The 24,169-nt window shown below is 35.1% G+C and overlaps 1 protein-coding gene and 1 non-coding gene across 3 annotated transcripts in view; both read left to right on the top strand.

Annotated features, from left to right (window-relative positions):
• Positions 1 to 24,169, top strand: part of Bmpr1a (bone morphogenetic protein receptor type 1A) — a 127,135-nt gene that overhangs the window by 32,283 nt on the left and 70,683 nt on the right. The gene's annotated exons all lie outside the window — the stretch shown is intronic.
• Trnaa-agc (transfer RNA alanine (anticodon AGC)) lies at positions 19,109 to 19,181 on the top strand. Its single transcript has one exon. It is a non-coding gene; the product is annotated as a tRNA-Ala (tRNA).

Genomic DNA, 24,169 nt, shown 5'->3' with positions numbered 1-24,169 from the left:
CCACCCCCCGCCTTGTTTGTGTTATTGATTGCCTCCATGGTACCAGATTTTCTGTCCTATGTCTTTCAGCCTCTCACAACTAGCACCTCTGCACCAGACTCTTAGCCACTGTGGCATGATGCTGTTGCCTTCTGTATCTTTTATTATGGTCCAGGTAGTGGTGAGGGACAATCTAAATCAGGACTAAGGACTGTCTCTTGCTGGCTTCCACCCTTATTCTGAAGTCTTTAAGCCTGTGTATAGTCAGTATCATAATTTAGGTCTTATTCCATACACCCTGCATTTTGAGCTAATTTATGAAATGACAAGAGAATTTGGAAAGTAAAAATAACTGTGTTAAAGAATCTAAATTACATTTGGAATAATTCTTGCTTCTATGTTGCAGATACAAATGCTTAAATAACTGTAATGGACAGAGAAAAGATACTAGGAATTTGACATGAATTATCACATTTAAATAAACACTGTTTTTTTTTTCCTCCCTAGAGGAAAATTATGGTTACAACATGTGATTGAACCTGTCTAGTTTCAAGTAGTGTTCAGATTCAGTGGTTCAAGCTTGAAAGAGAGAGAAACAGGAAAAAAGAAATTCTTGCAGGTGCTTCTCATTCTTTAACCTAGAATATTAGTTTTAATTAATTAAAAAATATGCATTTTAATATTTTTAAAAAATATTTATTTTTTAGTTGAAGTTGGACACAATACCTTTATTTTATTTATTTTTATGTGGTGCTAAGGATTGAACCCAGGACCTCGAATGTGCTAGATGAATATTCTACCGCTGAGCCACATCCCCAGCCCCACATTTTAATATTTGAATATCAGCTAGTCAGAAGTTACCTGGATTTAGATCAGTTTTTTCATTCCAACTAAAGCTAGCAGTCACAGAATTGTGAGGGGGGGGGGAAAAGTACTTTTATTACTAGTTATTATAAGAACTCAGTTGTCAGATCAGAGTTGAAAATTATTCTTTTCAAAATGAAGTCATTTGAGTAGAATAAAATATTCTCACAGTAACTACTCTAGCCACAACTCTAAAGCAGGACATGTCCCTGGCTTATTAAGATTGCTACATTAAAACAAAAATTTATTATGCATTGTTAACTTTAATAACAATTTACATCAGCCTTTTTCTTTTTTGTTTCTGCTTTTGATCCCAAACTTAAAAATTTCTTCCCCATTGCAATAGTGTTTTCAAGGTCTTATATAATCTTAGATTTTTACATTCAAACCGTCTATCTGAAATTAATTTTGTTGCATGAGGTAAGGATCATTTTTTTCCCCCAAGTGGTTAGAATATTTCTCTCAATATCATGGGGCTGGGATTGTGGCTCAGTGGTAGAGCACTCGCCTAGCACAGGCAGGACCTGGGTTCGATCCTCAACACCACATAAAAATAAAGGCATTGTGTTGTTAATCTACACCTAAAAAAATAAATATTAAAAAAATCAATACATTGTATTGATCTAAAATGTTGCTTTTATTATATTCTTCCATATATGTAGATTTACTTTTGGTTTCTTGACTGTGGAATCACTCTATTAGTAATCTTTTAGTACATTTTATTATTTGGTAAGGTAAAAATATTTGTTACGTTTTCAAAGATTGAGGATATTTTACTTTGTTTTTTCAAATGTCTTTATAGCATTCTTTGGGTTTGATTCCATTCAAAATGTTAACATTTCTATATTGGTTTAGACAGAACTGCCCTTTTTATAGAATGTAATTTTCTAATTAATAAAATGGCATGCCTCCTTTCATTAATTTTTTTTCTTGATACTGAGGATTGAACCCAGGGGTTCTTAAATACTGGGACACATCCCCAGTCCTTTTTTTATTTTTTTATTTAGAGACGAGTTCTCTCTGAGTTGCTAAGTGCCTCGTTAATCTGCTGAGGCTGGCTTTGACTCGAGATCCTCCTGACTCAGCCTCCCGAGTTGCTGGGATTACCGGTGTGATCCACTGTGCCTGGCTTCATAAGTCTTTTTGACTTTAAATAGTTTTATAGTTTTTCTTACATGTTTTGGGAAGCTATTATAAGGGAGATCATTTTTCCATTATATTTTGTAATCAGTTTTTGTTAATACACAGGCAACTTATCAATTGTACATGAAACCATTCAATGTATTCTATTCTTTAGTATCTGTTTGCAGTTGGATTTAATTTATACAAAATTTACTTATTGTAAAGATAATTCATTTGAGTTTGGTTAGTTTTTAAATACCATGTAGCTTTCATTATAGTGCAAGGTTTGGTTTCTTCAATCATTTTGTGAAGATAAGTGAATAACAAACTAAGTATTTGTGTATTTTTTACTTATTTATTTATTTTGGGCATGGGGATTGAATTGAAAGGCACTCAACCATTGAGCTACAACCCAGCCCTATTTTGTATTTTATTTAGAGACAGAATCTCACTGAGTTGCTTCGTGCCCTGTTTTTGCTGAAGCTGGCTTTGAATTGTGGTCCTCCTGCCTTAGTCTTCTGAACCACTGGGATTACAGGCATGTGCCATCTTGCCCTGCATATTTGGTTTTTAAATCATCTTTATTTAGTAAAAGTATATCTCACATCTGTAAACAGTTTTAAATTTACTTTAGCATAGAGATCTTTTTTTATCTTTAACTCTCTAATATGTTCCTTTGTCTGTTTTGACTGAGAATAGTAGAACTTCATTACCTTACTGTTGGAGAGACTAGCCATCCAAAATAAAAGAGGCAGTAGAACTGTGGATGGATCTGTTCCTGGCCTCTTTCCTAACTTCTAGTAATCTCAGGCATTTCTTGAGTTTTAGAATCTGTCTCTCTTTTTAAGTCTGTGTTTAAATGTCTTTTTTTAAAATTAGGATACCAGTCATTAGACCAGGGTCCACTCTTAATAACCTCATTTTAACTTGAAACTCTTGATTACCTATTTCCATATAAGGTCAAAAAGGTTAGGACTTCAACATATGATTCTGATTATTTATGTTTTTGTTTTTACTTGTTATTTTGAAATAATTTTATATTTAGGAAAGAGATAGAAATAGCATTGTGAGCTCCCGTATTCTCCATTCAGATTCACATATTTAACATTTTTTTCTACATTTATTATGTCTGTTAAAAGTTTGTGTAAAGAAATATTTGGCTGTTAGTACTGGCAAACTTACCAAGGTTTCTGAAGTTAAGCTGTATGCTCAAGAATGTATTTCTTCAATCCTAAAATGCATTTAACTGTGTAATTAACAGGTATAGAAATATCAATATTCTGTGTCCCAAAAAAGTGATGCCAGTTAAACAGTGATATGCTACTTTTAAGAGGCATACTGATTTCACAGTAGGTTTGATGAATCATTTGAAGTCAATAAAATATAAAAATGCATCATTGAAATATATAGTAGAATGCATATTTAATATAAGTGCATATATGTATATATGTGTGTGTGTGTGTGTATATATATATATATATGCACACACACTTTAGAAATTTAATTTTTAGAGTAGTTTTGGGGTCAAAAGCAAAATTGAACAATACAAAGTTTCCACATACTTGTACTCACATATGCATAAGCCACCACTGCCCTATTATTAGTATCTCACACCAGAATGTCGCATTTGTTACAGTTGATGAGCCTACATTGACACATCATTACTATGCAATGTCTATAGTTTAAATTACAGTTCATTCTTGAGAGTATAACTTACGTGTCTTGACAAATGTAAAATGACATGTCCTCCATTGTAGTACTATACAGCCTAATTTCAACTACCCTAAAAATTCTCTGCTATGTTTATTCTCCCTTCTTCTCTTCACCCCTGAAAACCATTGATCCTTTTTAACTTCTCCATAGTTTTAATATTTCCAAAAGGTCATGATTGCAATCACAACTCCATTGGATTCTTTAATGTAGAAATACACATTTCAGTTTCCTCCGGTGTCTTTTTGTGGCATTTATTTTCAGTGCTGAGTAGTATTTCATTGTCTGGATATATCACAGTTTATCCATTTACCTAATGAAGGACTTCATGGTTACATCCAAGTTTGGAAAATTATGAATAAAACAGCAATAAATTTCTGTGTACAGGTTTTTACATGGATATAAACTTTCAGCTCCATTATGTTAAACACCAAGGAATGCAGTTGCTGGATCAGATAGCAAGAGCATGCTTTCATTTTAAGAAACTGTCAAAACTATCTTCCAAAAAGGATGTAACATTTTGCATTTCTACCAGCAGTGAATGAGAGCTCCTTTTGCTCCATATCCTTGCCAGCTTTTGATGTTGTCATTGTTCTGGATTTTGGTTGTTCCATTGCGTGTGTAGTGGTATCTGTTTTTGGTTGACATTTCCCTCGTGACAGGTGACATATGGAGCTTCTTTTCATATGCTTATTTGCCATCTGTATGTCTTCTTTGGTGAGGTGTCTGTTAAGACTTTGGTATCCCCCGCTTTTTTTTTGGTATTGGGGATTGAACCAAGGGGCACTTAACCGCTAAGCTACATCCCCAGCCCTTTTTTGTTTATATGATTTTGAGCTGAGTCTCACTAAGTTGCTCAGGGCCTTGCTAAGTTGCTGAGGCTGGCTTTGAACTTGTGGTCCTCCTATCTCAACTTTTCAAGTTGCTGGGATTGTAGGGTTGTGTCATCTTGCACAGCCCCAGTTTTTTTTTTTTCTTTTAAGATGTTAATGGACCTTTATTTTATTGATTTATTTATATGTGATGCTGAGAATCGAACCCAGTGCCTCACACATGCCAGGCAAGAGCTCTACCACTGAGCCATAACCCCAGCCCCAGCCCCAAGTTTTGTTTTTTTTTAATATTTGAACAGCCAGCCCCAGCTTTTAATTGTGGTGTTTGTTTTCTTATTAAGTTTTAAAAATTCTCTTGATATTTTGGATAATAGTCCTTTATCTGTGGTGTCTTAATACAGATAATTTTTCCTAGTCTGTGGCTTGTCTTCTTATTCTCTTGACAGTGTCTTTCATGGACCAGAAATTTTATAATTTTAATGAAGTCTAACATTAAGTATTTCATGAATTGTACATTTCCAATCTGTATAATTTTTATTCCCTTTTCTTGGCTTTTTACATTAACTAGAACTTGCAGTATGATGTTGAAAAGGATTGGTAAAAGGTGACATCTTTGCCTTGTTCCTGATCTCATTATAAAGCTTTTTTAAATTTCTCACTATTAAGAATGTTAAGATATAGGTTTTGTAGCTGTTTGTCCATTTAAGGAAGTTCCTCTCTGTTGCTGGTTTTCTGAGAGGTTTTTTATTTGTTTGTTTTGTACTGGGATTTAATCTAGGGGAACTCTACCAGTGAGCTATATTCCCAGCCCTTTTGATTTTTTGTTTTGAGACAGGATCTCCCTAAATTGTTCTGGCTGGCCTAGAATTTATAATCCTCCTCCCTCAGCTTCCCTAGTTGTTGGGATTATAGTCATGTGCATACTATAGTCATGTGCAAACCATACCCAGTGTTTTCTGAGAGTTACTGTGAATGAGAGTTGGATTTTGTCAAATGCTTTTTCTTTTTTTTCTTTCTCTTTGGCACGGTCTTACTGTGTTCCTCAGGCTGGTCTTGGAACTCCTGGGTTCAAGTAATCCTCCTGCCTCAATCTTTTAGATAGCTGGTACTGTAGATGTGCCCCACTGTGCCTGGCTTGTCAGATGCTTTTTCTGCATCTGTTGAAATGACTGTGTTGCTTTGCTTTTTTTTTTTTTTTAATATTTATCATTTTAGTTTTAGGTGGACACAGTATATTTTTATGTGGTGCTGAGGATCGAACCCAATGCCTCATGCATGCTAGGTTAGCACTCTACCACTGAGCCACAATACCAGCCCCCGCTTTGCTTCTTTAATTGGTTGATATGGTTGATTTCATTAACTAGTTTTTTTTTTTTTGTTGTTGTTGTTTGGCATTAGGAATTGAACCCACAGGTGCTTTACTACTGAGCTACATCCCCAGCTCTTTGTATTTTTTATTTTGAGTTGGGTTTTGCTAAGTTACTTAGGCTTTGCTAAATTGCTGAGGCTGGCCTCTAACTTGAGATCTCTGGCCTCAGCTTTCCAAATTGTGGGATTAAAGGTGTGCATCACCATGCCCAGCACACGGATTGATTTTTGAATGTTGAGTTATCCTTGAATAATGGGTATACATTCTACTTGTATAAAATTCTTTTTATAGGTTGTTGAATTTGATTTGTTGTTTTATTGAGGATTTTTGCATTTGTGTTCATGAGAATCATTGGTCTCTTTTCTTTTTTTGTAACATTTTGGTCTGGTTTTAGTATTAGTATAATGCTGGCCTTATGGAGTCAATTAGGAAGCATTCCCTCTGTTTTTATCTCTTGAAAAGAACTTACAGAGAATTGGTATAATTTCTTCCTTAAATATTTGGTAGAATTCACCAGTGAGCCTTTTGGGCATAATGATTTCTATTTTGGAAGATTATTATTCCAATTTCTTTCTTTATTTTTTTAATATTGTTAGTTGTAGATGGACACAATATCTTTATTTGTTTTTTAATGTGGTTCTGGGAATTGAACCCAGTGCCTCACACATACTAGGCAAGCGCTCTACCATTGAGCCACAGCCCCATCCCTATTTTAATTTCTTTAATAGTTAGGGCTGTTCAGATTGTGTATGTCTTGTGTGAGTTTTGCCAAATTATGTCTTTCATAGAAGTGCTCCAAGTCATCATATTGGTCTGTTATTAAATTTCTGGGTGTAGAGTTGTTTATAAGTTAAATATCTTTTATCCAAAATATTTAGGACCACAAGTATTTTGGTTATTGGAATATTTGCTTATATAATAAGAGATCTTGGGGATAGGACTCAAGCCTAAACAGAAAATCATTAGTTTCTTATAAACTTTACTTGCATAGCCTGAAGATAGTTTTACACGATATTTTTTTTAAAAGAAACGTATATTCTTTTTTTTTTAATATTTATTTTTTAGGTGTAGATGTAGTGCTGAGGATCAAACCCGGGTCCCTCCTGTGCTAGGCGAGCACTCTACCGCTGAGCCACAATCCCAGCCCTTTACATGATATTGTTACTTGCTTACACTATGAATCCTTCATCTGCCAGATGCTCAGCCTGTATTCCTTTATCATCTTTATAGTAATGTACGTTTAGAGAGAATCTGTGGTTCTGTCTCCTTTCATTTCAATATTTGTAGTTTGTGCCATCATTTCCCCCCTTAGTTATCCTAGCTAAAGGCTTATCAATTTTATTGTCTTTTCAGAGAATTAGCTTTTGGTTTTGTTCATTTTCTCTATTCCTGTTTTCATTAGCATTAATTTCTGATTTTTATTATTTGCTTTCTACTGTTTACTTTGGATTTAATTTGCTCTTCATTTCTAGTTTCCTAAAGTGGAAGCTTCAGTTGATTTTATTTTTTCCCCCAGTATATGCAATTCAGTATTATAAATATGAATTATATTCTCATATTTCTGAGTTTCTCTATTTCTAATGTTGTTTTCATGTTTATATAATCTTAATGTTTTTTGTTTGGGGATAGTAGGTTATACTTCTTCTTTTTTTTTTTTTTTAAAGAGAGAGTGAGAGGAGAGAGAGAGAGAGAGAGAGAGAGAGAGAGAGAGAGAGAGAATTTTTAATCTTTATTTTTTAGTTCTCGGTGGACACAACATCTTTGTTGGTATGTGGTGCTGAGGATCGAACCCGGGCCGCACGCATGCCAGGCGAGCGCGCTACCGCTTGAGCCACATCCCCAGCCCAGGTTATACTTCTTAACTGTTTTGTGTGTCTGCCCTTCTGGCATGCTTTCAGTTGTCTGTAGAGATGTCATTTTCTCCCTCGTCTACCCTGCCTCCCTTCTTGTAATAAGTTGTATGAGTGTGGATATGAAAAATTTCATGGGTCATTTTTATTGAAAATAAATTTTTCTGAAATTTTTGGGGTGATAGTAAAAAGGTGGTAGGTTGCCTTTCCAGATCTCCCGGTTCTGTTAACTGCGCATCACTTTTATGTGGGCCTCGTCTATTCTTTGTTTCTGTTGCACCTTTCCTGCTCAAATTTGTTTTCCTTCAGTGCAAGACTTTGTCCTACAAAGGAGGTCTTGTTGGTCATTTTTGAAGTTCAAAAGGCCTTGACTGCTGCATCCACTTCAAACCTTATGCCCTTACAGGGCCATTTGCTATCATCTTCAGCTGAATTGATCAATTTTCCTATTCTCAGTTTCATCTGCATTTTCACATTTACTCATTGAATATTCCAGTGAATACTTCTTTGCTGTTTCGCTGGTATAAGGACATGCAAGAGGCAAAGTAGTCCTTACCCTATCAAGGCCCCAAAATTGCAGGTATGACTTTTCTTTAAAATTGGAGATAACAGTTCAGCCTAAAAACTGACTTAAAAATCTGTATAAGAAACAGTCATACCCTGGACTTATTAGCCCCTTTACTGCATGCTGTCCATTTAGCCAAGTACCTCTTTGGGGTAATGGCTTTCTAGTTCTCATTCACGTTATTTTCCTTTCATACTAAGCCTGAGGGAACATTTAATTTCTTTACCCCTTCAAGTTAGATAGGATCATGTGACTGATTCTGGGTATTGGATTTTGAGAGAAAATTGTGTTACTTCTGGGTTGGCATAGTAAAAAGTTCATGAAGATTCTCTCTGTCTCTCTGTCTCTCTCTCCCTCCCCCTCTCTCTCTCTCTCTCTCTCTCTCTCTCTCTCTCTCTCTCTTTTGTTGTTGTTGTTTTCTTGATACAGGGCAAGGTGGTCCAGACTGGAAATAGACCTGCTTGATGTCATTGTACATATTACATGAGTCAAAGTTTTCTTATGTTGAGCCATTGAAATTTTGGAGTTATAAACACAGCTGTCTGATAGCCATCAACCACATATGTCTATTGAGCCTTTGAAATGTGGGCAGGCCTGATTGAGATGTGCTGTAAGTTTAAAGTACATACCAGATTTAGAAGACTTAAGTATGCAAAAAAGACTAAAATATCTTCTTAATAATTTTCATATTGATTACATATTGAAATGATCTTAGATCCGCTGGGCTAAATAAAAACATTAAGTCAATTTCAGCTTTTTCTCTAATTTTTTTCCTGAGGCTGCATTGCTAGAAAATAAAAAATTACACATTTCTTTTAAATAGCACTAACCCTACCTGGAGTAAATTAGTACTCCATCTCATCTTGGTAGAAAATGGTAACTGTTTATCTAGAGAAGCCAAGCCAGTGGTGGTCCAGATTTGCAAAGAGTACAGAAAATCAGTACACTTTAAGCAGAGGTTAAGCAACAGCTTACCACTGATTCAGGAGATATACCCCTTTCTCTTAATTTCTGTCCCATATCCTTTTGTATTTGTTTGCAGAGCACTGGAGGTATATGCTCCATCTAGGAGATTAGAGGAGTCTTCTAAGAAATTGAATGGCTCCAGGGAAGAGATCAACAGAGTCTCCATATTAGTACAGGCAGGTGACTGACCAACTATCTTAAAGTGAAGCCCACCAACTTACAAGCCCCAGCTACAACCAGAGAATATGTAGTCGGGGTTCATGAACTTCATGAAATGGTAAAGGGAAAGAGAATAATAACTGTAGCAGTGAGTCCATTTGTGTATTAAGATAAAGCAAATAACAACAGTACATCAAATGTATGAAATATGATATGTCAAGAGCTTTCTAATGTTTTGAACAACCAATAATAAAAAAATAAAAGTATAAAAAAACCCCAAAAGTACAAATAGGAGAAAATTAGCATATCATCTTTGTGATTAAGCTCTCCCCCAACATCTATATTCCATCTTTTTCCCCCCAGTTTTTTCAATGTGGTAAAATATATACATACATAAAATTTATGTTCTTAACCATTTTTAAGTGTACAGTTCAGTGTATTAAAATATTCATAATGTTCTATAACAATCACCATTCATCTCAGAATTCTTTTCCTTTTGTAAAATGGAAATTAAACTCATTAAACAATAATTACCCCTTTCCCCAGCTTTGGCAACCAGCCTCCATCTCTAAATACCTCATGTTAGTAGAATTATACTTATTTTTCTTTTGGTGACTGGCTTATTTCACTTAGCATAATGTCCTGAAGGTTCGCCATGTGGTAGCTTATGTTAGAATCTCCTACTTTTAAAGACTGAATCGTATTACTTTGTATGTTCAGGCATGCTAATGAGAATGATGTTCTGAGAAATTTGTTGTCAGGTGATTTTGCCCTTGTATACTCAATGGAGTGTACTTACGCAAACATAGATGGCACAGATCAGTCACTTGATTTGGCCTCTTGATGCACTTGAGAAGCAGTAAACACAAAGTGTATGAAGCTGCTACTGATGTAATACAGCATACTGCTTTACCTTTTTATAAGTATTTTCTGAAATAACAATTGAAAGTAAAGTTTATACATAAGCCACTAATATAGTGGTTTATTATCATTATTGGATATTATGTACTACATGTAATTTTATGTGCTGTACTTTTCATATGACTGAAAGTATAGTAGGTTTGTTTATACCAGCATCATCACAAACACATGTGTTATGGTTTGGATTTGAGGTGTCCGTGGAGGAAGAAGTACATGTTAGATAATGCAGGAATGTTCACTTGTGAAATGATTAGATTATGAGACCTGTGACCTCATCAGTGGAGGTCTTTTATCAATTAATTTGAGTAGATTACTGAGTGGTTAACTGTAGGTCACTGTAGGCAGTGGGGCATGGCTGGAAAAGTAGGTCACTGGGAATTATATGATGTGCCCTTGAGGATTATATACCATATTCCTTGCTCCTTGATCACTCTGTCTCCTTCCCCCTCTCTTTCCTTCTTTCTCTCTCTCACTCTCTCCCTCTGTTTGTCTATCTCTGTTTTCGGGCTGCTAAGAACTGAGCAGCTTTCCTTCATTATGCCCTTTTGCTATGATGTTCTGCTTCACCTGGGGTTCAGAGCTATTGAGTTGGCCAACCATAGACCGAACCTCTGAAACCTCAAAGTATACTTTTCCTTCTCTAAGTCTTTCTGGTCAGATATTTTGGTCACAGTGAAGAAACACTAACACAACTTGAGTAATGTATTGCACTGTTACAACATCTTAGGCAATAGGAATTTTTCAGATTCATTATAAACTTATGTGATCACTGTTGAAATGTGTCCAGTTTTGACCAAAATATCATTAGGCAGTAAATGACTATATATATAAGACATTTTGATTATGGATTCATTCATTGATGAACACTTGTGTTACTTCCACATTTTAGCGATTGTGAATAATGCTGCTATGAACCCCAGTGTACAAATAAGAGTTCTAGGAACAATTGTACTCCAGCAAATTGGATTACTAGATGATGGACAGAAAAGCTACCAAGACTAAAACATGAAGAAATGAAAAAATCTGAATAGATCTATAACACTGAATAGATCTATAACACAAAAAGTCTTTCAATAGTCAGGTGAAGTGGTACATACCTGTACCCAGCAATTTGAGACGCTGATTCAGGAGGATCACAAGTTTGAGATCAGCCTCAGCCACTTTTAGCAAGGCCCTAAGCAACTTAGCAAGAATCTGTTTAAAAATAAAAAGGATGGGGATGGGGTTCAGTGGCTAAGTGCCCCGGATTTGATCCTTAGTACCAAAACAAAACACAAAAAAACAGAAACCTACCCAAAAAGAGAAATCCTGGACCTAATGGCTTCACTGTGAATTCTATTAAACATTTAAAAAACTAACACAGGTCTTCCTTAAAGTTTCCAAAAAAGAGGAAGGAACACTTGTATCTTTAAAGATTTCTTATATATTAAGAATACCATGTTTTGTGACAGTTTGCTTATATTGAGAAACTGCAATTTTTTAAAAAATATTTATTTTCTAGGTGTAGGTGGGCACAACACAATGCCTTTATTTATGTGGTGCTGAGGATCGAACCTGGAGGGTCGCCCATGCGAGGCGAGCACTTCACTGCTGAGCCACAATCTCAGCCCAACTTTTCAATTTTTTAAAAAAGTTAAGATCTTTGCAAATCTGAGTTTTCCTGGAAAACTGCCTTCTTTCCACCAAAGTAGACATGTATGCTTGAACTGTGTAGCTTCCTTGACCACTCATCTTACCTCCTAAAAATAATGGCAATATATATTACCTTCTTACATTATTACAGTGATTGTTGAGATCACCAGTAGGGTAACAACTCCAGACATACCGGGGATTCTCTGGGTTTCTGAGTAGTGCAGGTTATGTGCATGCTGGCTATGGAGAAGAAATGATTTCTCCAGCTTCCTCCAGTACATACCTGTAATCCCAGCAATTTGAGAGGCTGATGCAGGAGGATCGAAAGTTTGAGATCAGCCTTAGCTACTTATGTTTGTATATAAATTGTTCAGAGGAGAGTTGATCATGTGATGTATAGGCAGATGATTTCTCCAGTTGCTGTCCAGCTCTGTTCCTACTCCTCTCTGCTTCTCACTCTGCACCTCTTCTCCACCCCTTTGATTTTGGAAGATAACTTCACTTTCTGCTTCTTAAATTAAGATGTTCAGTTTCTTCTTGTTCATCCACTTCAAAGATCTCTTTTCTTTTCGTGCTGCTGGGAATCAAATCCCCAGGACTCTGTGCATGGTAGACAAGTACTCTGCCACTGAACCACACCCCTAATCCCAAATATCTTTTTGAGCCCTTTTCTTCTTTTTTAACACGTTTCCTCCTTTTTTCTAAGGCTAGATTCTTATCTCATGAGACTTTCTTTTCATTGCCCCTCTCTCCTTCCTTGGCTATTTTCAGTTTGTTGGCAAACCTGGTGAAATTTTCTTTAAATTTAGTATATCTCTAGCAATTAGAGAAATGCAGATCAAAACTACACTGAGATTTCATCTCACTCCAGTTAGAATGGCAATCATCAAGAATATAAGCAACAATAAATGTTGGTGAGGATGTGGGGAAAAAGGCACACTCATACATTGCTAGTAGGACTACAAATTGGTGCAGTCACTCTGGAAAACAGTATGAAGATTCCTCAGAAAACCTGGAATGGAACCACCATTTTACCCAGTTATCCTACTCCTCAGTTTATACTCAAAGGACTTAAAATTGGCATACGACAGTGACACAGCCACATCAATGTTTATAGCTGCTCAATTCACAGTAGCTAAGCTATGGAACCAATGGCGGTGCCCTTCAACAGATGAATGGATAAAGAAACTCTAGTATATAACACAATGGAATATTACTCAGCCTTAAAGAAGAATGAAATTATGGCATTTGCCACTAAATAGATGGAACTGGAGAATATCGTGCTAAGTGAAATAAGCCAATCCCAAAGAACCAAAGGCTGAATGTTTTCTCTGATATGTGGATGTTAATTCACAATGAGGGGTGGGCAGAATAGTGGTGTTTTGGAATAAACAGAGAGTAGTAAAGGGAGGGAAGGGGCTATGAGGGTAGAAATGATGGTAGAATGAATCGGACATTATTACCCTATGTGTGTGTATAATTACATGACCTGTGTAACTCTACATCACGTAAAACCAGACAAATTGTAAAGTTATACTCCATTTATGTATAATGTGTCAAAATGCAGTCTACTGTCATGTATGACTAATTAGAACAAATAAAAAACAGTGTAAATTAGCAAAACCTTCCCTTCTCTGTTATTGCCTTGAGGCTATATACCATTTTCCTTTTCACCTCCAGACTTCTCAAAATGGTCATGTGTACCTTTATAGCTCCAGTTACTTGTTATTTGCTTCTTTCTTGCTATTGCCATTTTTTGCATCACTTGTTTTTAAATTGTGGGGACCTAGTTCTCCATGGCTTTTATTTTTACCTCTTTTGCATTATTACCTTTTACTCACATAATTTTTTAAAAACCTCACTTTAAAAAAAATTTACCTTGTAATAGAAAATTTGAAAAATACAATGAAGTATAAAAAGAAAATTTTCAACTGTAATGCCCAAAATATTCATTATTAAACTTAGGAGTATATAATTTGCATATCTCTCTCTTTAATGCATTAAGTTAAAAAATCATACTTTGCTTATTTTTTTTTTATCTGATCTTTTTCTGTTTTAATACATTGTGAATATATTTCCAATCACTCATTCTTCTGCAGTATAACAGTAACCACATAAATTGGTAGTGTTGAGATTGTCCGATTTAACATATTGGCTTCAATTACTCCCTACCTGTGTGACATGGGACCAGTTACTACTATGGATTTTAATGTCTTGGTCTTGAAAACAAAGAAAACATTTTTATCTAACTCCTAGGATTCCTTTATGTGGCAAATAAGAAAATATATCAAAAATGATTCTTGACAATTAATAACTATTAGCTGTTGTTACAGTATTATGTGACTGTACTATAATTTATTTAAATTACTTCTTTTTGCATGTTTTTGTTAATAAGGTTGTGAGACCATCCAGGTAGTGGGTGCACATCATTTTTTAAGTGTAGGTTTTTTTCAACATATTGTTTTAGTTGTTGATAGACCTTTATTTTATTTACTTATATGCAGTGCTGAAAATCAAACCCAGTGCTTCACACATGCCAGGCAAGTGCATTACTGCTGAGCCCCATCCCCAGCCCCTTAAGTGTAGATTTTTAAAAAATATTTATTTTTTAGTTATAGTTAGACTCAATATCTTTATTTATTTTTATGTGGTGCTGAGGATCGAACCCAGGGCCTGCACGTGCTAGGTGAGCGCTCCACCGCTGAGCCACAACCTAAGCCCAAAGTGTAGATTTTTATTAGTAAAATTATTTGACTAGTGAGTATATGATACATCTTGCTAAATTACCCTCTAGAGAGGTTATGCTCATTTAACCTCATGGGACTGTACAAGAGACCATTAGCTTCCTTACATTTTTCAAGAAACCTTCATGCTATTGCCTTTTATGCTGCTTCTCTTGCTTAAAGTGAGCAACACTATGATGAATGTATAATTTTTCTGCTTTTGCCAAAATATTGTACTTAGTTATAAAGGGATCAGTGACATTATAATTAGCCACAAATATTTCTTTCTTTTTTTTTGCACTGGGAATTAAACTCAGGGCACTCAACCACTGAGCCACATCCCTAGCCCTGTTTTGTATTTTATTTAGAGACAGGGTTTCACTGAGTTGCTTAGCACCTCACTAAGTTGCTGAGGCTGGCTTTGAATTTGAGATTCTCCTGTCTTAGCCTCCCGAGCTGCTGGGATGACAGATGTACGCCACTGCGCCCAGCAACCACAAATATTTCTTGATCTGCATTTCATTCAGGTTTGGCTTCAGAAAGAAAGAGAATTAGAGCCTGTAAAGATGTGCACAAAGATATGTAGAAATAGGTTCTGAGTCTTTCTGTTTTGAAATTTCTCATATTTTATCCTAAATGAATTTGAATCTCCTACTTTATTTGGATGCCAGGTTGTATGTGGATAAAATTTTTAATTAACCTTGTAGTCTGATTTACTATTTTTTTTTGGGGGGGGGGTTGGATTTTTAAAGACAGCTTTACTGAGATAATTTGCATAACATGATTCACCCATTTAAAGGACACACTTCAGGGGGTTTTGGTATATCTGTAGATAGGTACAACCATCAGTACAATCAATATTGGAACATTTCATCACCTCCAAATGAAACCTTATACCCTTTCACTATTACTCCTTTATAACTTTTTTATTTTTAAATGGTATTTTCTATTTTCAATTTTTTATATTGTAGATAGTTCATACAGGATTTGGGAAGAGAAAGTATGACATTTGGATTAAAAGTTCAGTGTCTGGAGTCTTACTGATAGGTTGGAATCCCAGGTCTTCCTTAATATCTGTGTGACTTTGGGTGGGTTACTTAACCATCCTGAGCCTGTTTTCTTATCTGTAGTATGGAATTAGTAGTGGTGCTTGCCTCATAGGCGTATTTTAAGGGTTAAACAAGATAATAAATATATAAAATTTAGCACATAATTGACACATAGTATTCAATAAATGGAGCTCAATAAAGGTATTGTTGGTGTCATACTTTTGTTCTTAAATCATCTAGCAAGTGTTTGGTGCTAGTGGATGTTGTTATTAAATCCTGAGTCGTGTTTCTGTCAGTGTTTCTGAATGTTTTCTGATAACAGTATTAGTAGTTTACTCTTAGAAAGCGTTTGCTGTTTGCTTGGCTCTATTCTAAATGTTAAACCTTTATTAACTCCTTTGATCCTCATATTTCAGATATGTTCAGTTATTATTCCCGTTTAATGGGAATTAGAGGAGGTTAAACAACTTCGTCAATGGATTTACAACAGGTAAGTAGTAGAAGGATTCTAACCAGGATTCTAGCTCTCAGTCTGGGTACAGAGCTCGTGCTCTTATCCCTGTGCTTTTATCATTACTGTTTCCTTCCTAAAAGAACAGTTCATGGGTTTTTAGGCATCTTAATATCTTGGCTGCTAGAGGATCTAAATTGAAAAGGTCTGTGAGGTCTTTAGTGCTTGCTTGGAAGAACTAAACTGAGTGGTGATGTCTGCTCTGATCATGGACCTCAGGGTGGTTTTGTTTTCCATCCAGATCAGATCACACCTTGATGGTTCTGCTCTATCAGCCTAAAATGAGGACTCTGGGTGGGGCCAGGGCTAGTCACAGGGCACACTTCTTGGGCCTCTTGGAATGTTTATTTAAACCTGAACTATTCCTTCCTTGAATGCTGTCAAATCCTGCCAGTCCTTGGAAGGCCACCTTAAATTACTTCTCTAGACTCAGCTGCAGTGATCTTTCCACCTGTGGAGTCACATAATTGTCATGTGTAGTAGTGTGACAGCATTTGTATTATAATTTGGCACCATTATTTCCATTTTAGAGTATTTTTGACTTGACATGTTAATTAAATGTTGCTTGAGACAGGAAACTATATCTTAAATGTTTTAAAATTAACTACAGTACCCCAGGAAGTATGAGCAAGTAAGGTAGGTGTGTGTGTGTGTGTGTGTGTGTGTGTGTGTGTGTGTGTGTGTGTAAATATTTTTCTTTCAGTCTCATTCCTGTCAATAATAGTTGTTCTCTGAAATTCAAACTCCCAGACTTAGTTCCAGAGGTATGTGGTATGTGTTTGTAAGAAGGTGGGTAGTCCTTAGGCTGTTGGGTTATATGCATTATGTGCATTATACTGCATCTGATTGTCTGAAACTCTGTTTTTTTTTTTTTAGTTGTAGATGGACACAGTAATTTTATTTGTTTTTATGTGGTAGCTGAGGATTGAACCCAGTGTCTCAAAGGTATGAGGCAAGTGCTCTACTACTGAACTAGACTCCAGCGCCTGATTGTCTGAAACTCTTTCAGACCTGTTGCTTCCTTTTGAAATTTTCCTTGATTGCTCTAGTTGATGCTCATCCTGTGTATAGACCCCTCCCTTAGGCATGTGACTCACTGATTTAAAACCAGTACAGGATAGTAATTAACTACCTCCCTCTCATCATATAGAGATGAGAACGTAAATGAATGCTTCCTAGCTAACACTTTCTTCCCCAACTGTTTACCCACCTACGGACTTGTAGCAACACTATCCCTCACCTGGTCTTTGAAGGAAGTATCTCTAGAATGTTTGTCTCCTATTAGAAATGATTAGTTTGCATATTCTTGTACAAGTGATAGATTTTTCAACTGATCTAGTTTTCTGACATCAATAATGTCATTAGTTTGGTTTTATTGATGTGTACATTAGGAAAGATGACAGTTGGATTTTTAATGAAGGTAATTTTAAGTTTTTAGTAAATATTAATTAAGTCAAATATTATGACAGATTAGTTGAATTAAGGTCTAACATCACCAGTACATTCTTAAGATAGCTGATAGATGTTTATTCATTTTCATGAAATGTAATTAGATTTTTAGGAAAATATATTTATGTAAAGGAATTTATTCTACCTTTATTACTGCAGGTTGGCAATCAAAGCTTTTTTTTTTTTTTTTTTTTTTTTTTTTTTTTTTTTAAGTGTTGGTGGTACTGGGAATTGAACCCAGGGCCTCATGAGACATGCTAAGGCAAGTGTTGTGCCATTGAACTGTATCTCCAGACCTTTTAATTTTATTTTTGAGGCAGGGACTGGTTGAGATTTTATTAAAGTTAGCAAATGAACTGTTAAACATGGTGAAAGACATGGGAATGTTTACTATCTGTTCAACTTTTCTATCAATTTATAAGTATTTAAAATAAAAATTTTGGAAAATGAATACTTTATCATATCCAATTTATAATTTTATACAGGGTTTTATGTGTGTGTGTGTGTGTGTGTGTGCTATTAGGGATTGAACCCAGAAATGTTCTGCCGTTGAGTTATAATGGCAGATTTATAATCAGATTTATAATCCTCCTGAGTAGCTGGTGTGTACTACCCTTCCCAGCTCTGAAAAAATATTGAAAACAGCATCTCAGAGTATTTATCAATAGAAAGTAAATCTATTCTTTATAAGTTATATGTAGTATAATTGCATTGCCAAGAAGTTCTTGCCCTTAGATTGCTTACGCTGCTCTGTTGCTGAAGCACACAGTCTGTGACCTTTTAAGTGCAATTTAATTTTTCATTTAACTTATAATTCATGATTTCCAGAAAAAAAATTTAAAATTTCCTGATCAAGGAAAGCTCTGTGGGACTTCCTTCTAGAATTGTTTATTAAACAATCTATAGGCAGGCAAGGTGGTTCATACCTGTAATCCCAGCAGTTTGGGAGGCTCAGACAGAAGGATTGCAAGTTCAAGGGTATCCTCAGCAACTTAGAGGCCCTGTCTCAAATTAAAAAAAAAAAAAAAAGAATAAAAGGGGGTGGGTTGAGGCTGGGATATAACTCAATGGCAGAGCACTTCTGGGTTCAATCCCTAATAGCGCTCGCGCACACACACACACACAAAATCCTGTATAAAATTATAATTTGGATATGATAAAGTATTCATTTTCCAAAAATTTTACTTTAAATACTTAAAAATTGATAGAAAACATTCCTGTGTCTTTCACCATGTTTAACAGTGAAACTTTAATACAATCTCAAAATTATAATGTTGAATGAAAAAACAAGTCAAAGAAGAATACATGTATATAGTATAATTATTCATATAAAGCTCCAAGGTAGGAGCAATTTTAAAATGTATATTAAAGGGAAAATACCACTGTGGTAAAATGTAAGGAAGGGCTGGGGTTGTAGCTCAGCGGTAGAGCGCTCGCCTAGCAAGTGTGAGGCCCTGAGTTCAAACCTCAGCACCACATAAAAATAAATAAATAGAATAAAGGTATTGTGTCCAACTACAACTAAAAAATAAATATTAAAAAATGTAAGAAATTAAGGGAATAATGCCAAATTTAGAATGGTAGTTATCTTTGGTGGGAAGAAGTAATTGTCTTGATATATGGAGGGGGTTAAAGCTGCTAATACATTTCTTACATAGAACGTTGGGATAGAATTATTCATTTTTATTACCCTTATTTCAAATGCACATCTATATTTTATATACTTTTATATGTAGAATGGATTTTAGGCTATAAGTTCTATGGTAATATTTTAAAAATCTGGATATGAGGTAGACAGATGTCTGTTCTACCACTTTTTATATTTTCAGAACATAGCATGATTTAAAAAAATTAAAGTACCACAAAATTCTGTATTGAAATTTAAGAACACTGTGTCACAAATCATTAACAGCAATACCTCACACCTCAAAACAGATATTAAGCTATTATAAAATGAACAAAAATGAAAACAATTTTTACTTCACTTCATTGTAATGTAACAGAAAATATACATTATCTACATAAAATTTATTTTAAAAATTTTAGCTTATAATGTTAATCATGAAATACAGTTAGTAAATTGTGGGATACAACCTTGTTCTTAGGATACACCTGCTGAAATGTTCAGGGTTTAACTATTTACAGCATACCTGAAAATGTCTCTGAACAGAAAAGTGTGTGTTTTTATAATGAGAGCAAGAGAAAGAAAACAAGCAAGCTAGTGAGGCAAAATGAACTGCTGAATATTTGGAGTTGAGTGCAAGTTCAGCCTTTGACACTTGGTAAATTTTGGTGAAGGAAGACTTCATTCATTGTCGTTGCTGTAAGGTGGTTCAGGGACCATTGCAACAGTTGTGCAGTAGGAGAGAGAACGGTTGCACTCAACTCTTAACTACAGCATAGGCAATTGAGAACTTAGATTCAGTGAGCATGTTGGGGCTTAGTGGATGGAAAACTGTTAAGAGGAAACATCAGGTGTAGGAGAATTTGTGAGTGTCTAGGAGTGCAGTTGGTGGGTTACATGTTAATGTATATTTAGCTTTTTAAAGAAACTGCCGAACTGTTTTCCAAAGTGGCTGTGTCACTTTATGTGCTCAGTTGTACGAGAAATCCTTTTCTTTTACTTTCTTGCCAATAGTTGGTATTGTCACTATTTATTTTAGCTGTCCCAGTGGGTGTGTAGTTATGATCTCAGCTTAGGCTTAATTTGCATTTCCTGATGAGTAGTGACCTTGACCATCTCTTTCCATGTACTTTTTGCCATTCATATATCCTCTTCAGTGAAATGTGTCTTCATAGTTTTTTGTCTATATTCTAGTTGAAATTTTCTTTTTACTGTTAAGTTCTGAGGTGGTTTAGAATGTAAGTCTGTACTTTAGTATCTAAGTCTGTACTTTATTAACGGGATCCTTTGCAGAGCAGAAGTTTTAAATTTTGATTAAGTTTAATTAATAATTTTTCTTTTAGTGTCATTTTCTATTCCTGCTCCCAACCTTAGCTCCAGATGATCACTGATCTACTTTTTGTCTTTATGGGATTGCCTTTTTGGGGATATTTCATTTAAATGGAATTTTGTAGTGTGTGGCACTTTTATTTATTTATTTATTTATAAATTGATTTATTCAGCACATTTATTAATTTATTTAGCATTTTTTTATTTATTCAGCATATTTGTAATGACTTTTTCCCCCACATTTTTAATTGATGCATTGTATTTTTATATAATGATGGGCTTTGCTGTTACATATTCACATATGCACACATTATAACAATATAATTTGGCCAGTATGACTCTCCAGGACTTCCCATCCTCCTTTTTGCTCTGATTTCCCTTGGATTTTCATGATGTCCCCTCCCCCCACCACTTCCTTTTCCTTTTTCCTTTCTAGCTTCCACATATGAGAGAAAACATACGACCCTTGACCTTCTGAGTTTGGCTTATTTCACTTAACATAATGATCTCTAGTTCTATCCGTTTTTTTGCAAATGACATAATTTCATTTTTCTTTATGGCTGTCGTTCAGCATATATTCAGGGTTCATCCATGTTGTATCATGAACAAGTTCTTTTATGACTTCATCTATTCTTATGGCTGAATAATATTTCATTCCTTGCATAGACCACATTATTTATCCATTTGTCAGTTAAGACAGATTGCTTCCACTTTTCTGCCTATACCAGAAGAGCTGCATATTTATTAGCCACCTTCCTCATGTGTGATGCACACATGGACAGATATACTCATACTCATATATATATATATATATATATATATATATATATATATATAGTTTTGTTTCCTTTTTTTTGAAGCTTTATTTTGTTTATTTTTTTTAATGTGGTGCTGAGGATCGAACCCAGTGCCTCAGAGGTACTAGGCAAGTGCTCTACCACTGAGCCACAACTCCAGCCCTTTTTTCCTTTTTTAAACAATGAAGGATGACTTATTTTATGATTTTATTTAAAAAAAAAACAACTTAAGGTACTTGGAATATCTTTCCATATCCATCAGAATATACACAATATATCTCATTCTTTTTGTTAAACGTTTAGCATTTAGTGTTTATTGTGGCTATTGATCTTATACTGATAAACAGGTGACAATGGGTGACTTCCTGATTTTTCTTATGTGGCAATAAAGATTCTTAAATAGTATCTTTGGTGCAAAGCTCATTTTACATACTTTTGGACTTCACTGTCATTTATCATTCACTAATGCTATTACTGTTGTATAGGGATTTTCTTAGAAAGAAGATACATATAAAATGATTGCATTTCATGTAAGCATACTGTTTCTTACTTACTAGAATTCTGTGGAACAAATAACTACATAAGGGAGTAGAGAGAATTTAACAGGAGATATTTGAAATGGGTCTTTGTGAGGAAAAATGGAAGTTCACTTGGCAGAAGAAGATAAAGATAAGTACATTTTGACTTTTGAATTCCAAGTGTGAAGAAAAGTAAAAGCATTACATAGCCTGGCCTCTTCAGGAAGTAGCAAATAGTTTAATATGGCCAGCAGGAGGCTTTTGGGCATGAATTATAGAAGACAAGGCAAGTTAAGTAGACTGAAAGCAGATTATAGCAGACTGATTAGTCTATAAATGTCCTTCTAAAGAATTTGTACTTTAGGCTGGGGGTGTAGCTCAGTGGTAAAGTGCTTGCTTAGCAAGCATGAGGCCCTGGGGTTTGATCCCCAGTACTGGGTGATGGGGGAGACAGGGACTTCAATTTGTACATACTGGAAATCATTGGGGAAAAAAAAATTTAAGTGCACTTTTATTTTTATTAAATGGTTAGAATTGTGTTGTGAATATTTCAGATTCCTTTCATTGTCTTTCTCAGTTACCTGATTCTACCTCTTGCTCTATGCAACTGTTGCTTTGCTTCTTGTGTCTAAATGTACCCTTTCTAAAGATTTTATGTATATTGATTTGTACAATATGTGGCTTTTCATCTGGCTTCTTTCACTTTTTATTTTTAGATAGGGCTTTACTAAGTCACCGAGGCTGGCTTTGAACTTGGAATCTTCCTGCCTCAGCTGCTTGGATTACAGTGGGGCGGCACCACCAGACCAAAATTATTGCTTTTGAAGTTATTCATTTTGTTATATGTATCAGTATTTCATTCCTTTTTATTCCCCTGTGTTATTCCTTTCTGTGGTTATACCATACTGTTTATCTGTTTAGTAGGTGATGAATATTTGTATTGTTTCCAGTTTTGGGTTATTATGAATAATGCTGCTATGAACATTTGTAGCTAAGTCTTTATGTGGACACATTTTTCACTTTTCTTGAGTAGGTTCCCATAGAGAAAATTTTGGATCATATGGTAAGTTTTGTTTTATTTAACTTCAGGAAATTGGCAAAATGTTCCCCAAAGTCACTGTATTATTTTACATTATTGTCAGCAATGTATGAGGGTCTCAGTTTCTTTTTATCCTGAAGCTTGGTATTAATTGTCTCTTTAATTATATAGACATTCTGTTGACTGGTAGTATCTTGTTATGCTTTTACTTTGCATCTCCATAATGAATTATGATCATTATTTTTAAAATATTTTTTAGTTGTAGGTGAACACAATACCTTTATTTTATTTATTTATATTTGGTGCTGAGGGATCTAATCCAGGGCCCCACATGTACTAGGTGAGCGCTGTACCACCGAGCCACAACCCCAGCCACATGATCATTATTTTTTTTTAATATTTACTTTTTGTTGTAGGTGGACACAATATCTTTATTTCATTTTTATGTGGTGCTGAGGATTGAACCCAGTGCCTCAACACATGCTAGGTGAGCGCTCTACCACTGAGCCACAACCCTAGCCCTAATCATTTTTTAATGAAGCACAGGTGTATTTTGAAAATAGCAGGTATACTGAATGGAGGTAAGAATGAAGGTGGGCTCCATGAAAAATATGAGCCTATACTAGAGGATGTAATTAGAGTTGGGAAAGATGGATTCTAAAGATCTATTAGCATTAGAATGGGAAGCATTTAGTAATTGGCTAAATATAATCAGTGTGGCAGAGGGAGGTGGAATTTAGTGATCCCAAGATTTCAAACTTTGACAGTTGGGTAGATAGTGCTGCCATTAGCCAAAAGAGTGTGTGAATGTTTTTTGTATTGTATACCATGGCTTTTATATTGATCCTGTTTTTTTGATGTTCCACTGGAATAAATATATGTAACAACTGAATTCATAGAAGTAAATGGCATGTCTGTTCCTAAATCCCTGTATGTTTTTGGTTACTATGAGCAATTGAAATTGGCTTAATCGATAAGAAGATTTAATATAATACAAAAAGATCCAAATTAAAACTGTTCTAGGTATTCCAGCGAGGCATAATATCACCAACGATCCAGATTCCTTCTATCATTTAGTGCTGCTGCCATTCTCATTCTGTTTGAGTGTGTCCTCTTACATAGTCTGTTCTCCAATGTTCTTATGATGAATGCCACAGTTT

This window comes from Ictidomys tridecemlineatus, chromosome 1 (genome assembly GCF_052094955.1).
Source record: "Ictidomys tridecemlineatus isolate mIctTri1 chromosome 1, mIctTri1.hap1, whole genome shotgun sequence".
NCBI lineage: Eukaryota > Metazoa > Chordata > Mammalia > Rodentia > Sciuridae > Ictidomys > Ictidomys tridecemlineatus.
The sequence above is the reverse complement of the archived record's forward strand: the minus strand, read 5'-3'. Positions and strand labels throughout refer to the sequence as shown.